The following is an 18,102-nucleotide window of genomic DNA, read 5'->3' as shown; positions in this document are numbered from 1 at the left end:
TTGCCAATTATACCTCAATTTACTTTTGTTTACTTTCAGCTAGACAGGATGTTGATGAGATTCATGTAGAATGGACCCTGGCTCTGGGCCAAATGGGAAGTTCTTGCCCTTTTTTAGCTTTTATTTTCTAGCGCCTTTCCCCACAACTTTTATATACTGCTCAATAACCGACGGCCTCAAGTTTGTACTTGTTTTTGTTTGTTTATCTAAAACCACTCCTGAAGTAATTTCTTTAAAAATTGGAACTGATTTTAAAAAGTGAAAGTGAAGTTGCACAGTCGTGTCCAACTCTTTGCGACCCCATGGACTGTAGCCTATCAGGCTCCTCTGTCCATGGGATTTTCCAGGCAAGGGTGCTGGAGTGGGTTGCCATTTCCTTCTCCAGCGGACCTTCCCGACCCAGGAATCGAACCCAGGTCTCCCGCATTGCAGGCAGACGCTTTACTGTCTGAGCCCCCAGGGAAGCCTTTAAAAAAGAGTATTGCAATATAATTATGCTAAGGTTTATTCAGACTTGCTTATTGATGGATATGGCTTCTAAGCCATTAAGAATTCCATATTTTCTTTAAAAAAAATTATTTATTTACGTGGCTGCACCAGGTCTTAGCTGTGGCATGCAGGATCTCTAATTGCAGTATATGAATTCTTAGTTGCAACAAGTGGGATCTAGTTCCCCAACCAGGAATCAAACCTTGGCCCCCTGCACTGGGAGAGCTGAGTCTCAGCCACTGGACCCCTAAGGAAATACCAAGAATCACATATTTTCTTGATATGAGTCTTTCAGTTCCAGTGTGAATAAGCCAAGAAACTAAAGTAGGCAAGTGTGTTTGACTCCAAGAGGGAGAAAAATGAAGATGCAAACAATTTAGGAGGCATAAGGGGAAGACATGATGGGGATAGAATTGTCCAAAGAGAGGAAAGAGAAAGAGAAGAGGAGACAGACGGAAGCACACAAACTTAAAATTTAAACTGAGAATGAGAGACTCTGAAAAGGATAAGTCTGCAAAGTGAGAGAATGTAGGATCTCAGAAGGGGAAGGAAACTGTGGGAAGAATGGGGCCATATGTAATGTCAAATGTTGCGGTGACATCTCAAGTAGCAGGAGACAGCCGGGTGCTCAGGGATGCTGGCGCCCATGGTTTCGTGGTGGACTTTGGGAGAGCAGTTTGAGAAGAGTGACTGGCTAAGAAGGGTGGGAAGTGGAGCCAGTGAGCGTTGACACTAATGGGAATATTTGGTAATGGGAAGCAGAGTGAATAGTCTGAGCTGGAGGGAAGATTGAGAGAAGAGATGTGTTTGATTTTTTGGTTTTTAAAACTAAAACTCCGTTTCTGATATAAATATGAGAATTTGAAAAGCTCCTGTAGTACTTAGAAGGTTTCAGGACTAGAGCTTTAATATAACAAAATAGAAATAAACTGACAAAGTTAATTTAGCCGCTTGAACTAATTTATACTAAGCATAAACAAAATTATTTTTCTTAAACTCTAATCAGCTTGAGTTAGGACACAGCGACATATCTCATAAGTAGCAATTAAAATGACAATGTTCACATTTACATTTCTGTGAATACTTTATATTCTGTATGCTATTGATGACACATTCCAAATATAATGTTGTTAGTTGAATATTAAATGAGTGAGAATGCATTGTATCTTCAGAATATGCTAGCATATTTCATAGAAAAAAAAAGAAATATTTTCACTATGATAGTTTGGAATGAAACCTTAAAAATAATATTAAGGAAAAAATAAAAGACTATTTTTATCAATTAAGATCAACAATGATTGTGTTGTATGGACTTATGAATAGGAAAAAGGATAAAAAGACAGTAAGTTTTGTTACAGGCTATCTTAAATGTGTCTGCATTCCTACTGATTCAGCCTATAGTGAATCAGATAATGATCAGATGCTTTAAACTTAATGTTAAAGTGCTTGATGTGCTTTAAACTTAATTTAAACAATTTAAGAAAACTGAGCAATGTGTCAAGATCCTCTTCATCCTAAACTTCTAAATTCTGGTGTTTCTTAAGGCAGCACCCAAGGTCCCCTTCTCTTTTCTGACTAGTCTTTCCCCAGGTGCCTTCATTCACTTCCAGGGGCTGCAGTACCATGTTCATTCTGATGACTTCCAAACTTCTCTCTCTATTGAACATGACTGCTCTCGATTCATGTAGCTACTTTCTCCTTCCATTCTCCTGCTTCTTCTAACAGCTTAGAGGAATAATTTGACATGCAGTGAACTGCATATATTTAAAATGAAGTCCTTGGTGAGTTTTGATATATGTATTTGCCCACGAAATGATCACCACAAATAAAACAGTGAACATCGTGACATTCCCAAAGTTTCCTCATGCCTTTTCTAATTCCTGCCATTTCCCTCCCCCACCTCTTTGCCGCTGCTGCTGCTAAGTCCCTTCAGTCATGTCTGACTCTGTGCGACCCCATAGGCAGCAGCCCACCAGGCTCCCCCGTTCCTGGGATTCTCCAGGTGAGAACACTGGAGTGGGTTGCCATTTCCTTCTCCACCCCCACCTCTTTAGTCCCCAGTAAACCAAAAATCTGCTTTCTATCACTGGGCATTGGTTTACAAGTTCTAGAATTTTATGTAAATGGGATGATCTAATATAGTGTACGAGGAATCTTCCTATATTATTTAAAGGGTTTCAGGGCTTTAGCTTTAAGGTGGCAAACTACAAATAAACAAGGTTAATTTAAACAGCCATTTGCAATAATTTTTTTCATCTCTTTTTGGAGGAGGGGTGGTCTGGCCTTTTTTCACTCATCCTAATTATTCTGTGGTTCATCCATGTTGTTGAATTTATCAATAGTTCATTCCTTTTTCTTGCTGAATAGTGGTATACCATTGTGATGGCATTCCATTGTATGAATATATAACAATTCATTTATCCATTCATTTACTGACAGGCATTTGAGTTCTTTCCAATTGTTGCCTGTGACAAATAAGGCTGCTATGAACATTTGCATAAGCCTTTGCATGGACTTATGTTTTAATTTACCATGGGTGAATACCTAGGAATGGAACGGCTGGATCATATGGTAGTCTTACGTTTAAATTTCCAGGAAGCTGCCAAACTGTTTTCTAATGTGGTTGTGCTATTGTTATTCCCACTACCAATGTATGAGAGTTCTAGTTCTTTCTCATCCTTGTTAACACTTGGTATGGTCAGTAGTTTAATTTTAACAGGTATGCATTATTTTCTCACATGTTTTCTTCTCAAAGTTTTATGATTCTATGTTCTACTTAGGTGCAGGATTCATTTTTACTGAATTCTCGTGTGGTAGTTATGGATTCTAGCTCATTTTACTGCATATAGAGATCGAATTCCTGCACGAAAGTGAAAGTGTTAGTCAGTTATGTACGAGTCTTTGTGACCCCATGGACTATAGCCTGCCAGGCTCCTCTGTCCATGGACTTCTCCTGGCAAAGATAATGGGGTGGGTTGCCATTTCCTTCTCTAGGGGATCTTCCCAACCCAGGGATCGAACGTGGGTCTCTTGCACTGCAGGCAGATTCTTTCCCATTTGAGCCACCAGGGAAGCCCAGTTCCTGCACATGGATATTCAATTGCTTCAGAGCCACTTTTCAAGAGACTGTTTTCTCAATTGAATTGTCTCTCATCCTTGTTAAAAAAAAAACTAGCTATCTCTATGTGTGCAGTTCTGTTTTGTTTTTCTATTTGTGTATTTTCATGTCAATGCCACCTCACTTTCGTTAATGTAACTTGTATCCATTTTGAAAACAGGTAGTGTTACTCTTCTTCTTTTAAAGTTACACCCGTGGCGGATTCATGCCAATGTATGGCAAAACCAATACAGTATTGTAAAGCAAAATAAAGTAAAAATTTTAAAAAAAAGTTGTTTTGACTAATCATTCTTGATTTCCTTTAGGAAGTCATAGATTATTCCTCCAAAGCATACCTTCAATCCAGTTATTTCTCTCCATCTTTTCCATCATCCTAGTTGAGCTAGGATTATTGTAATAGTTTTCTGATCTCTCCATTTCCGTAACATTCATCACATAACAATGTTTTTGAGCTTTAAAAACTGCAATCCAAGTCAAATTACACTTCTTAAAATCCTTTAAAATACTTCTCACTGCTCATAAAAGTTCTAAGTCCTTACAATGTTTTATAAGATACAAAAAATTTGACCAACATTATCTTGAATTATTCCCACCCTCTTTGTCTCTGCTTCAGTTACACTGCACCTATCCTTTCTAGAAGATTCCAAATTCTTTCTTGCCTTAGAACCTTGCCATCAGGTAGAATTTTTTTCTTCTGGTTTTGTGGTATGACTATGCTCTCTCAGGCTTCAAGTCTTGATGATCTAAGTAATATCTCTGCAGACAAGCTTTCACTAATTTTCCCATTTAAGTACCCTGTTGTTTGTTATCGTGGAACCCTGCCTGTTATCTTTATGGAACTTGATCATCTTGTGACTATATTTGTCTTTATATAGCCATTATTTACCTATTTTATATCTGTCTCTACTAACTTGTAAACTTTGGAGCATCTGAACCATATGTCTTCGCTCACTGCTATATACGCAGCACTTAATACTGCCTATCACATAGCAGGTATTCAATACTTTGTTGACTGAATGAAGGAAATGACTGAATTTAAATCATATTTGATGTGATTTCCTGATGATGGAAAAACTATCATTGCTCATTTTTAATTGAGTGCTAAAATTCACAATTTGATAATAATCTCTTTTGGTCTAAGAGCTATTACTTTAGAGAAAAATTAGACTTTAATTTATAAGATCATTTCCTGAGGATAAAGATCAGAGGGTAGAGTGATATGTGAATATTGTTTCACATGAGAAGGATATTGAGAGGAGAAAAAAAGTGAGAGAGTGGAAGTGAAAAAAAGAATTCTGGGACGTACAATATAAACATTCCCTGTGTCCTATTTACCTGTGCTAGGTGAATCCTAATCTTGTATTATTTATGAATCGACATTTGTGTCGACTGTATGTTCCATTGCCTATAATATAGTTAACTTTCAATTGCTCAGCCCTACTGCCAGACAACTTGGAGTTCTTGAAAGCTCTTTCAAATATCCGTAAGGAATATTCAGGAAAACACAGGGACTATGAAGGACAGGTGATAGTTCTGAGAGATCAGATTGTTTTCTGTAGGTTCAAAATCATTGTTTTCATTTTCCCAAGAGGCTCTCACATTGAGAATTCTGTTCTCACACATAGAAATTGTTTTGTGCTTCCAACTAAAATTAGCTGTTGGATGACTGACCCCACTCTCCTGTGATGTTTAGAATTTCTAAAAGACAGTTACTAAGCTCCTCTCAGGCTTTGTGTTGATCTTTTGTTTGTGTGCTGCTATGTGGTTACCTGTCTGTTGGAATGTGAGTTCAGAGACTGACCTTCTAAAACTATTGGAAAATGTGGCTTACTTCTAATATCTGAAATACTGTGCAGACGCTAGTTCGTCAAAGTTTACGATCCAAGTTCTTGGCCCTTTCCACCTTTCAGTAGATTATATTGACTAGATCAGAGGTAATTAGGGTTTAATCTTTGTTCACACTGGTATACTTTATTGCCCCATAGAGCTTTAACCAGCTATCACAGGGCAGACTGATCTTACCGCCAAGTTGAGATTGGGTTCAATGCAATAGAAAGGTATGGTTTCCACTTTCTTTCCACTCTTCCTGCCATATTGTCCATCAGATTCTATCTGCTGTGTAACCTGCTTCATTTTATTGCTTTCCTATTGTTTCATTCATTAACGAATATTTATGAGGTGAAGACCATGCTCCAGGCCCTAACTTTGTGCTAGAAATTTAATAGTAAGCTAAAAGATGAAAATATGAGCTTGAGGAGTTTATATTCTAGCAGGGAGTTAAACATTAAACAAAACAACTAAATTAGACAGTTCGTTAGACAGTGTTATGCACTTTGAACAAAAATACAGCAGGAAAAGGGAAATTAGAGAGCCAAGGGTGGTTTGGGATGGGAAGAACTAAGATGGTCAATAGGGTACCAGGGAAGGCCTCGCTGAAAAGATGACCTCTGCTAAGGCATGAAAGAAGTAAAGGAGAGATCCATGTAGGTTTGGGGGCGGGGTGAGATCTTTCTAGTTAGAACAGCAAGTGCTCCACGGTGGGAGTGTGCCTGGAATACTCTAGACAGAGAAAGGAGGTCAGACAGGGTAGAATGGAGTAAATGAAAGGAAAGTACTGTAAGGTGAAGTAAAAGGAAAAAAATACAGAAAAACACATTGTGTAGGATTTATATAGTATTGTAAATACTTTGGCTTTTACTCTTTGAAACAAGTCTCTTGGAAAGCCTTCACCAGATTCCTGATATGACCTGACAAATTTTAAAGCATCATTTTGGCCTCTGTGCTAAAAATAGACTTCAGTTGCTCAGTCTCTCAGTGCTGTCCAGCTCTGCGACCTCATGGACTGTGTAGCACGCCAGGCTTCCCTGTCCTTCATCATCTCCTGGAGTTTGCTCAAACTCACGTTCATTGAGTCAGTACTGCCAACCAAGCATCTCATCCTTTTGTCATCCCCATTCAATCTTTCCCAGCATCAAAGTCTTTTCCAGTGAGTCAACTCTTCACATCAGGTGGCCAAAGGATTGGAGCTTTAGCTTCAGCATCAGTCCTTTCAATGAAAATTCAGGGTTGATTTCTTTAAGGAAAGAAATTTGGTTTGATTCTCCTGCAGTCCAAGGGACTCTCAAGAGTCTTCTCCAACACAGTTCAAAAGCATCAGTTCTTTGGTACTCAGCCTTCTTTATGGTCCAACTCTAACATCTATACATGACTACCTTTGGTTTGGGAAAAACCAAAGCTGTGACTAGAGGGACCTTTGTTAGCAAAGTAATGTCTCTGCTTTTTAAAATGCTGTCTAGGTTTGTCATAGTTTTTCTTCTGAAGAGCAAGCATCTTTTTATTTCATGGCTGCAGTCACCATCTGCAGCAATTCTGGGGCCCAAGAAAATAAAGTATATCACTGTTTCCATTGTTTCCTCATCTACTTGCCATGAAGTGATGAGATTGGACGCCATGATCTTCATTTTTTGAATGTTGAGTTTTAAGCCATGTTTTCACTCTCCTGTTTCACCCTCATTGAGAAGCTCTTTAGTTCCTCCTCACTTTCTGTCATAAGGGTCGTGTCATTTGCATGTATGCAAAATAGTTGTCTGAAGAGGATTTACAAATAGCTGAGAAAAGAAGTGAAAGGCGGAGGAGAAAAGGAAAGAGGCACCCATCTGAATGCAGAGTTTCAAAAATAGCAAAGAGCGATAAGAAAGCCTTCCTAAGTGATCAATGCAAAGAAATAGAGGAGAAAAATAGAATGGGAAAGACTAGAGATCTCTTCAGGAAAATTAAAGATACCAAGGGACCATTTCATGCAAAGATGGGCACAATGAAGACCCATTTGGTATGGACCTAACAGAAGCAGAAGATATTAGGAAGAGGTGGCAAAAAAACACAGAAGAACTATACAAAAATGATTTTAATGACCCAGATAACCACAATGGTATGATCACTCATCTAAAGCCAGATATCCTGGAGTGTGAAGTCAAGGGGGCCTTAGGAAGCATCACTATGGGAAGAGCTAGTGGGGGTGATGAAATTGCAGCTGAGCTATTTGAAATCCTAAAAGATGATGCTGTGAAAGTGCTATAAATATGTCAGCAAATTTGGAAAACTCAGCAGTGGCCACAGGACTGGAAAAGGTCAGTTTTCATTCCAATCCTAAAGAAGAGCAATGCCAAAGAATGTTCAAACTACCATACAATTGCACTTATTTCACATGCTAGCAAGGTCATGCTCCAAATCCTCCAAGCTAGGCTTCAACAAACAGTACGTGAACCAAGAACTTCTAGATGTGCAGGCTGAATTTAGAAAAGACAGAGGAACCAGAGATCAAATTGCCAACATCTGTTGAATTGGACACGACTGAAGAGACTTAGCAGCAGCAACAGTTGGATCATAGAAAAAGCAAGAGAGTCCAGAAAAACATCTATTTCTGCTTTATTGACTACCCCCAAAGCCTTTGTGTGGATCACAACAAACTGGAAAATTCTTCAAGAAATGAGAATACCAGACCACTTTACCTGCCTCCTGAGAAACCTGTATGTAGGTCAAGAAATAATAGTTAGAACAGAACATAAAACAATAGACTGGTTCAAAATTGGGAAAAGAGTCCCTCAAGGTTACATATTGTCACCCTGCTTATTTAACTTCTATGCAGAGTACATTATGCAAAATGCTGGGTGGATGAAGCACAAGCTGAAATCAAGATTGTTGGGAGGAATATCTCTTGCTAGACGTTTGCTTGTCTTTTAATTCAGATTTGCCTGTCACTATAGGTCAAGGATCACATCTTTACTCATAAAGCACTTAATGCAGTGCTTGACATATTACAGATAGTGAAAGTGAAATTCACCCAGTCGTGTTGGACTCTTTGTGACCCCATGGACTATAATATAGTCCATGGAGTTCTCCAGGCTAGAGTACTGGAGTGGATAGCCATTCCCTTCTCCAGGGGATCTTCCCAACCCAGGGATCAAACCTAGGTCTCCCTCATTGCAGGCAGATTCCTTACCAGCTGAGCCACCAGGAAAGCACAAGAACACTGGAGTGGGTAGCCTATCCTTTCTCCAGCAGATCTTCCTGACTCAGGAATCGAACTGGGGTCTCCTGCATTGCAATCGGATTCTTTACCAGCTGAGCTACCAGGGAAGCCCCTGGCATATTACAGATGCTCAGTAAATAAATTTTAGCATGAATGGAATAGGTGAATAGTTTGAGGGAGCAACATTGTTATATATTTAACTACAATGGAAAACTGTTTATTTTCCTCGCCAAGATCCTCAAGATAAAAAGAGAATGAATTTTTAAAAAGTTTCCAAATCAAGCAATAAAATTAAACAAATAAAAACTGAGATGCCCTGTTCAGGTTACAGTAAATATTAAAAATAAATGAGTATAGAGAAATGAATAAGAGACAGCACCATGGAATCAGATTATAGTATAGTGGTTTAAATTCAAGCTACACATGAGGTTTGTGATATAACTTGTGTAAACCTCAGTGTTTTCCTTTCTAAAATGAAGATTCTCATAATCTAATGTCTAGGTTGTCATTAGGTTTTGATATGTGCAAAAGTTATATGTATAGTAAATGCTCATCAAATATTATCCCAAGTTTCTAGTCTCATTTTTATTTGGTATAAAAATGATTGAATTTAATGAAATAAAGGCAGAAGGATGTAGCTTAGTGGTGAGAGCGTGAGAAAAATTGATGTTTTTGATCTGTCGTGCTGGAGAAGACTCTTGAGAGTCCCTTGGACTGCAAGGAGATCAAGCCAGTCAATTCTAAGGGAAATCAACTGTGAATACACATTGAAAGGGCTGATGGCTGAAGCTCCAATACTTCAGCCACCTGATGGGAAAAACTGACTCATTGGAAAAGACCCTGATGCTAGGAAAGCTAGAAGGCAAAAGAAGAGGGCAGCAGAGGATGAGATGGTTGAGCATCACCAACTCAATGGACATGAATTTGTGCAAACGCTGGGAGATCGTGAAGGACAGGGGAGCCTGGTGTGCCGCAGTCCATGGGGTCACAGAGTCGAATACGACTTAGTGACTGAACGACAATGAAATAAAAAAAAATATTTCAAATAATACTGATAACTCGTATACAAATGTTTTCATGTCTTGAACGTCTTAGTAAGAGAATTGTGAACTTCTAGAAGGCAAGGAAACTGTCTTGCTTTTCAGTTTATCTCCTATATCTGGTGCACACCATGCAGCACATAAGAATTTTGTCACCAAATAGACAATAAACATGAAAACGTTCATCTTTCTTTCTAGTCTCTCCTCTGTAGTATGCTTTCATAGCTAGGAAAAATTAAACCAGACTCAAGAGTGCAGTCCCTGATGAAAAACTGAGATAAGTATCATACTAAAAGTATCAAGGTCTTAAAACTAAAATAATGAAACGGGCAGATTATGAGGTGGTTGGTAAGTCTGCAGGCTAGACTTCGCTTGACAAAACCAGTTCTGACCTGTTAGATAATCGTAGCGCAATTACCTTATCTGCCATCTAACCCTCACAGTCTCTTTTGATTATTAGGTAGCTCAAGTGTCATTTTTTAAAATTGAAAAACAAATTGATTTTGTTTTTCTGCACTGCCACTACCAAAAAGCAGTCTGCTCGCATTTCATTAGTAGAACTGTCTGTATAATTTACACATAAAGCTATCATAGACTTATCATCCGAGACAGTATGCCCGGGGATAATGTGGAAATTATGCTCTTTTGAGTAACTGGGAAGGTCTCCAAGATGAGTGCCATTTCTTGGAACAGCAGAATTCTTTTCTCACATGAGCTACATGACAGAGGAGTGTTACACAGCTCATCCGTGGACGCTGGCAGCCAAGTGACACCAAGACAGAGTTCGGATTCTGCATTATGTAATTGGAAATCCCTGCAGTGCAATAGCTTTTCTGTGGGTACAGTGATCTAAATTAATGTCTCACTTCTGCTCGGGGAGAACTAGTCAGCCAATGATTTCAATTTTTTTTCTTTTAGTTGAGAGAGACAATTTATCTTACAGAAAATTGTAGTAGATTTTTTTTTTGCTTGTGTTTTTTGCTAAGTGTAGATATGTACTGTGCTGCCCTTGCTTTTCTGCTTAATCCTTCAAAATGTATGAGCTTTGTACATTTCAGTGTGTTTGTATGTGGTTGGATGTGTGTGTGTGTGTGTGTGTGTGTGTGTTCGCATTCATTCAGTTGCTATGCGACACTGGGAAGATGCCTTGGCTATTGCACATATCACTTTTATGTACAAAATATCTTTGCTTAGTGGCCAAAATATGGGAGATACTCTTCCTAAGGTAGCAGCGAGTCTTCTGGCAAATTCCAAAAATAATGCCACTGGTTATTTTATAATTACTATCAGAGCTGTTTCCTGTGACTTTCTTTCTTTCCTGGGTCTGTTTGCCTTTTTTTCAACTTGAAAGGTGTTACTGCTCTTTGATCCAATTTTTAATAAATGATTGTTTACCTATGGCATTTTTGTAATAAAAACGTGCTTCAATGGAAATTATTTCCTTTTTTGTTCATATTTGGTATTTCATGGTTTTTAGTGGAACAGAACAAGGGCTTTCACCCCAAGGGAGATGATACTGATTATTTAGAAACTGGCATTTTGATCCCTCATTGAATTCAAGTGTGTGAAAACCCTTTACCTACCATTAGCCTTTACTTGTATTGTCTAGAATATTCCAAAAGAAAAACGTTTTTACATGAAAAAATGTGTCCAGACAGAGAAAGAAAAGGATGTATGTTTTATGGAAAACGAAACTCTTCCTCTGTATGTCACTCGCAGACATTTCTAGCTCAGCTGCCCTAATCTATGCTTCCACATTATCTTTCTGGAACCCTGGCAACAGTCTTCTAACTGGATTCTTCATACCTACTCTCATCCTCTCTAAACTGTTCTTTGCACATAGAATTAAGATTGCATCATGTCAACCCCTTCCTCTCCTCAAAACCAATCACATACCAGGCTTAACATTCTTCAATGGATTTCCTTTGTTCTTAGGATAAGAAAATGGACTCTTATCACGGCATACAGCCCCCTTCATTCACTCCCTGCTTCTGCTTCTCTGAGCTCCCATCTCACCTTCCTTCATGCCCTCAAAAGAGGCCAAGTTCCCTCCCACCCACACATAGATCCTTGTACTTGAAGCACAGCAGCTCACACTTTTTTATCCTGTTAATGCCACTCATTCTTCTGATATCAGCCTAATTATCTTTTCCTTAGGGAACCTTTCCTTCACCGGCACATTTGCTCATTTCTTTTTAGTATTATATTCCCATAAGCACTGGGTTCCCTCCTTTATGTCACTTTTTACAGTTGGCAGTTTTACATTCATTGTGTGTAATAATTTTGATCAATGTTTACCTTCTTCCAAACATGAAAGTAGAGATTGTATCTCTTTTTTGCTTGACCTTGTATCCTACCACCAAATACAGTGCCTGGGATATGATAGGGGTCCTATAAATACTTCTTTCTTTCATTTACGGCAAGAATTTGGCATAAAGCTTTACTAGGTTCGGTTTGGTTTGGTTTTGTCCGCGCAGCAGTCAGACTCTTAGTTCCCATGTCCCCTGCAGCTCAGGAGCAGAGTCTTAACCACTGGACCACCAGCAAGCTCCCTGTTGTAATTAGGATAGAAAATATGTCCAGTAATTGTGAAAGTGTATTAGAGCTGTTTTTGGTGAGATGATTTTGGTTGCCAAGCTCGCCAGCTGCATTCAAAAGCAAGGATCACTTAGATTTCATATGTCTGAGATGCTCATGTAAGGACATACATAGTCATATTGAACAGCAAACACGTATTGCGTTCTTACTATGTGTCAGACAGTGTGCTAAGCTCTAAACCTGTGACAACTCATTTCTATCCACAAGTCTTTTGAGGCATAGGTATTTCTACCGTCTGCTTTTTGTAACTGAAGAAACTGAAATATGTTAAGTAACTTAACCTGAGATTGTAGAATTATTAAGTGAATCTCAGAACTTGGTAGGATTCTAGAACCCAGCTCTTCTACTGCCTTATTTAAAATAACATTACTAACATCTTTATGTTTTGTTTATCAAATAGAAGATGAACATTCTATACTTTACCAAATAAGTAGGAGCAGGAGATAAACACTCACTTTTGAAGATAAGCGCAGATTTTCTGCTTTCCCTCCAGTACAAGTATAATCTGTCTTCAGTTCAGTTCAGTTCAGTCGCTCAGTCGTGTCCGACTCTTTGCGACCCCATGAATCACAGCACACCAGGCCTCCCTGTCCATCATCATCTCCCGGAGTTCACTCAGACTCACGTCCATCAAGTCCGTGATGCCATCCAGCCATCTCATCCTCGGTCGTCCCCTTCTCCTGCCCCCAATCCCTCCCAGCATCAGAGTCTTTTCCAGTGAGCCAACTTCGCATGAGGTGGCCAAAGTACTGGAGCTTCAGCTTTAGCATCATTCTTTCAAAATGTAAATAATAAAATGATCATCTGTTTTCCTCCTTATAGTCACTTGCAAAATTTGGGGGATAGTTTGAATCAGTATACTAGAATTTTAATGCTGTTTATGACTGAGTTCAGGTATTAGTAGTGATAACATGATACTTTCCACTTGTATATCATTTTATAGTTTTTTAGGTACTGTTGTTTACATACTAATTTTTAAAGTAATTTTTATTGGAGTATAGTTGATTTACAATGTTGTGTTAGTGTTAGTTCAGTTCAGTTCAGTCTCTCAGTCGTGTCCGACTCTTTGTGAACCCATGAATCACAGCACTCCAGGCCTTGCTGTCCATCACCAACTTCCAGAGTTCACCCAAACTCACGTCCATCGAGTCCGTGATGCCATCCAGCCATCTCATCCTCTGTCATCCCCTTCTCCTCCTGCCCCCAATCCCTCCCAGCCTCAGGGTCTTTTCCAATGAGTCAACTGTTCGCATGAGATGGCCAAAGTACTGGAGTTTCAGCTTTAGCATCAGTCCTTCCAATGAACACCCAGGACTGATCTCCTTTAGGATGGACTGGTTGGATCTCCTTGCAGTCCAAGGAACTCTCAAGAGTCTTCTCCAACACCACAGTTCAAAAGTGTCAATTCTTCGGGGCTCAGCTTTCTTCACAGTCCAACTCTTAGTGTTAGGAGTACAGCAAATTGAATCAGTTACACATATATCCAGTCTTTTCTAGATTATTTTCTCAGATAGGCCATTACAGAATATTGAGTAGAGTTTCCTGTACTATATATACAAAAGGTCCTTATTCAGTTCAGTTCAGTTCAGTCACTCAGTCATGTCCGACTCTTTGCAACCCCATGAACTGCGGCATGCCAGGCCTCCCTGTCCATCACCAACTCCCGGAGTTCACTCAAACCCATGTCCATCAAGTTGGTGATGCCATCCAACCAACTCATTCTCTGTCATCCCCTTCCCCTGCCCTCAATCTTTCCCAGCATCAGGGTCTTTCCAAATGAGTCAGCTCTTCACATCAGGTGGCCAAGTATTGGAGTTTCAGCTTCAACATCAGTCCTTCCAAGAAACATACAGGATTGATCTCCTTTAGGATGGACTGGTTGGATCTCCTTATAGTCCAAGGGACTCTCAAGAGGCTTCTCCAACACCACGGTTCAAAAGCATCAATTCTTCCGTGCTCAGCTTTCATTATAGTCCAAATCTCACATTCATACATGACCAATGGAAAAAACATAGCCTTGACTAGATGGACATTTGTTGTCAAAGTAATGCCTCTGTTTTTCAATATGCTGTCTAGGTTGGTCATAACTTTCCTTCCAAGGATAAGCATCTTTTAATTTCATGGCTGCAATCACCATCTGCAGTGACTTTGGAGCCCAGAAAAATAAAGTCAGCCATTGTTTCCACTGTTTCCCCATCTATTTGCCATGAAGTGAGGTCCTTATTAGTTACCTATGTATTTTATATACAGTAGTATCTACATTTCAATTCCAGTCTTTCCGTTTATTCCTCCCCCTGATAACCATGTTTGTTTTTTACATCTGAAATTCTATTTCTGTTTTGTAGATAAATTTATCTGTACTCCCCCCTCCCTTTTTTTAGATTCATTGCCGATAGACTCTTTACCAACTGAGCCACTATGGAAGCCCCTTTAGATTACACATACAAGCAATATATGATATTTGTCTTTCTACCTTACTTACTTCACTTAGCATGACAATCTCTAGGTCCATCCATGTTACACCCTAAATTTAATTCTCTCAAATATCCCATAAGACAGAAATTAAGATCTTTTTAAAGATACAAAGGTGAGAATGAGCTCTCCAACCTAAAGTGGATGGCTCGGTCAGGGGTAGGCTCCAGATCTTCTGACCCCAAGACCAGTTACGTGGGCTTTGTCATCAGAGTGCGTCTCAGTTACCTCAACAGCACAGGATAATCTGCCTCTGGGATACATATCCACAGACAATGTCTGAATGCTATTCAATGTCTGCTGAAATATTTTATTGCCATGTGTTTTCCTTTGTTTAATCTCTACTGTGAAATTCATTAAACATGATGTGTTATATGGAAAAGAGAGAAACTAAAGTTTTGGATATCTTTTTTTGGATTAAGATGTTTACCTCTCAGGCTACCCATGCACATACACGCATATATCTTTACTTTGTGTATGCTTTATATTTAAGCGTTAGTGATTATTTTACAAGACTGCAGAGGAAGTATGATTAGCAACATTTTCTTCACAGCTCATTAGTATCATGATTTCTAGTAAAAATGGTCTCAAACTGAGCTTAATGCTGCTATTTTCTTATTGTTAGCTGCTGGGAATAACAATAAGTACAAAACATTTAAAGAGATGTTAAAACAATTAAAGTGGCATTTTTATGATAGGTTATAATATTAAGGCATAAACGATGGAGCTTTTAATGCAATAATTATTGCCTTTTTTATTTTATGAAAATCTATTTTCTAGAAGCTTTCTTTTTAATCTTCCTCTGTTTACACCAAACTATTAAAACTTTCACCAGTGCAGCATTAGCACAGGAAATGAGTGACAACAAGGTAGCCTGCCTGACCTCCAGACCTCCCCTTTTTTAACTTTGAAGGCCTGAGAGCTAGTTGACATTCTACCAGCACTAACAGAATGTAGTAGGATTGAAAACAACAAATTCTGAAGAATGTTTTTTACTTATTGAATAGCCCAAAGTAGAGTATGAGTTAGATTTCCTATCAAGTTTTGACTCTTTCAGAGTACATTATACAGACTTGCTTCCCTGGTGGTTTAGGCGGTTAAGAATCTGCCTGCAATGCGGAAGACTTGGATTCCATCCCTGGGTTGGGAAAATCCCCTGGTAAATGGAATTCTTGCCTAGAGAATTCCATGGACAGAGGAGCCTGGTGAGCTACAGTCCATGGGATCACAAAGAGTAGGACATGACTGAGCAACTAACACTTTCACTTCAGTTTATATTAACTTGCTACCACATTGCCTCTCATTGTGGGTAGGAAGATGGGAATTATATGAGTGGACAGAAGTAAGATAAACATTTAACTCACTATTTTTTCATTAACATATTCCTAGATATTAACCAATAAGGTCAGCCTCGGGTTGTATCAGTTGTTACAGTTGGTTATCTAACATCAAAATTACAGCACACAGTGTTCTGAGGTTCTGAGTCAAAAGCTCAAATGTTGCAATAGTATTTGTTTCCTTTTGTGAAATACAGCAGTTCCTTTTTAACAGTTTTTGACCTTCATAGTGAAATTTCAATTTAGATCTAGATAACATCATGTTGTTGGATTTCTCCCTCAGAATAGCAGTAAACTTTATTAAATATTTATATGTGTTTGTGAGACAATTGTGGAAGCATTTGCTCTGAGGAAGATGAAAACCCTGACACTCAGAAGACACAGAGTATATAATAGCAGTGACCGTGAACTCAGAAAGACCTTGGATAGAGTCCTGGTCCTGCCACCTACTAGCTTTGAAGCAGTAACACTAAATGATGGAAAGCATAGCTAATGACCCCTGCCCTACCTAACTGCCAGAGTCATCAGATTCTGCAAGTGATAATTCTGTGAAGCTTCGTGCCAAGTACCTCCATCATTTTTATCCTTTACACAAGGTCTAATAAATTAACAGTTCTTTCATCTTGCTTCCTAATACCAGAGTCAATGATATCCAGTCACAAAGTGAATGGTGCAGGAAGTGTAGGTCTGGAATTACCAGATTAATGCAGAAAAGTTGGTCATGTTAGCAAAGCTGTGATGGTATTCATGGACTTCATTCAGTTCAGTGCAGTTCAGTCGCTCAGTCATGTATGATTCTTTGCGACCCCATGAATCGCAGCACGCCTGGCCTCCCTGTCCATCACCATCTCCCAGAGTTCACTCAGACTCACGTCCATCGAGTCCGTGATGCCATCCAGCCATCTCATCCTCTGTCGTCCCCTTCTCCTCCTGCCGCCAATCCCTCCCAGCATCAGAATCTTTTCCAATGAGTCAACTCTTCGCATGAGGTGGCCAAAGTACTGGAGCTTCAGCTTTAGCATCATTCCTTCCAAAGAAATCCCAGGGTTGATCTCCTTCAGAATGGACTGATTGGATCTCCTTGCAGTCCAAGGGACTCTCAAGAGTCTTCTCCAACACCACAGTTCAAAAGCATCAATTCTTTGGCACTTAGCTTTCTTCCCAGTCCAACTCTCACATCCATACATGACCACAGGAAAAACCATAGCCTTGACTAGACGGACCTTAGTCGGCAAAGTAATGTCTCTGCTTTTGATTATACTATCTAGGTTGGTCATAACTTTTCTTCCAAGGAGTAAGCGTCTTTTAATTTCATGGCTGCAGTCACCATCTGCAGTGATTTTGGAGCCCCCCAAAATAAAGTCTGACACTGTTTCCACTGTTTCCCCATCCTCAGCCCTATGTAGTGCTTTAAACAGCAGGGCTTTTGAGAATGGGTATCCCACACTGAGAGTCAAGGTTAAGCTTTATATAGGGTGATAGCAATTGGTGATTGGCCCTGGCTAGTGTCCTCATCTCTTTCAGGAACTGTCAAGAGTATTTATGATTATGCTGATAACGGCATGGATAACCAAATGTCCTGTTGCTATCATTATAACATAAAATATGGTGTGGTTTTTCAACTTCTTAAAAATTAGAAGCCAATGTCTTTGAGGTGGTAATGGTGGTGGAATAAGCCAGTAATGAATCATCTTACTTTAGCACCTTTTTTTCTCTTAAAGGTCATTTGTCATCACAGCTAAGTATACACTTGGTCTAGCTCACTCTCTCTTATCTACTCCATTCAAGGATCAAGACTCCTTTCTTCTTTTTTAAATTGACATAACTACTGAGTAGATAGTACACCAAATGACTCAAAAAGCAGAAAGTGTGAAAATACATGAAAAGTCTTCCTGCTCACATCCTTAATTTATATACATCCTTCTCCACTCAGCTATAAACAGGGTAACCCTGCTGTAGATTTCTTGTTTATATTTACAGAAATACTTTTTAATAGCTGTAACTCTATAAATATATATT

This window comes from Ovis canadensis, chromosome 2 (assembly GCF_042477335.2).
Source record: "Ovis canadensis isolate MfBH-ARS-UI-01 breed Bighorn chromosome 2, ARS-UI_OviCan_v2, whole genome shotgun sequence".
Lineage (NCBI taxonomy): Eukaryota > Metazoa > Chordata > Mammalia > Artiodactyla > Bovidae > Ovis > Ovis canadensis.
Note: the sequence above shows the minus strand (reverse complement) of the source record.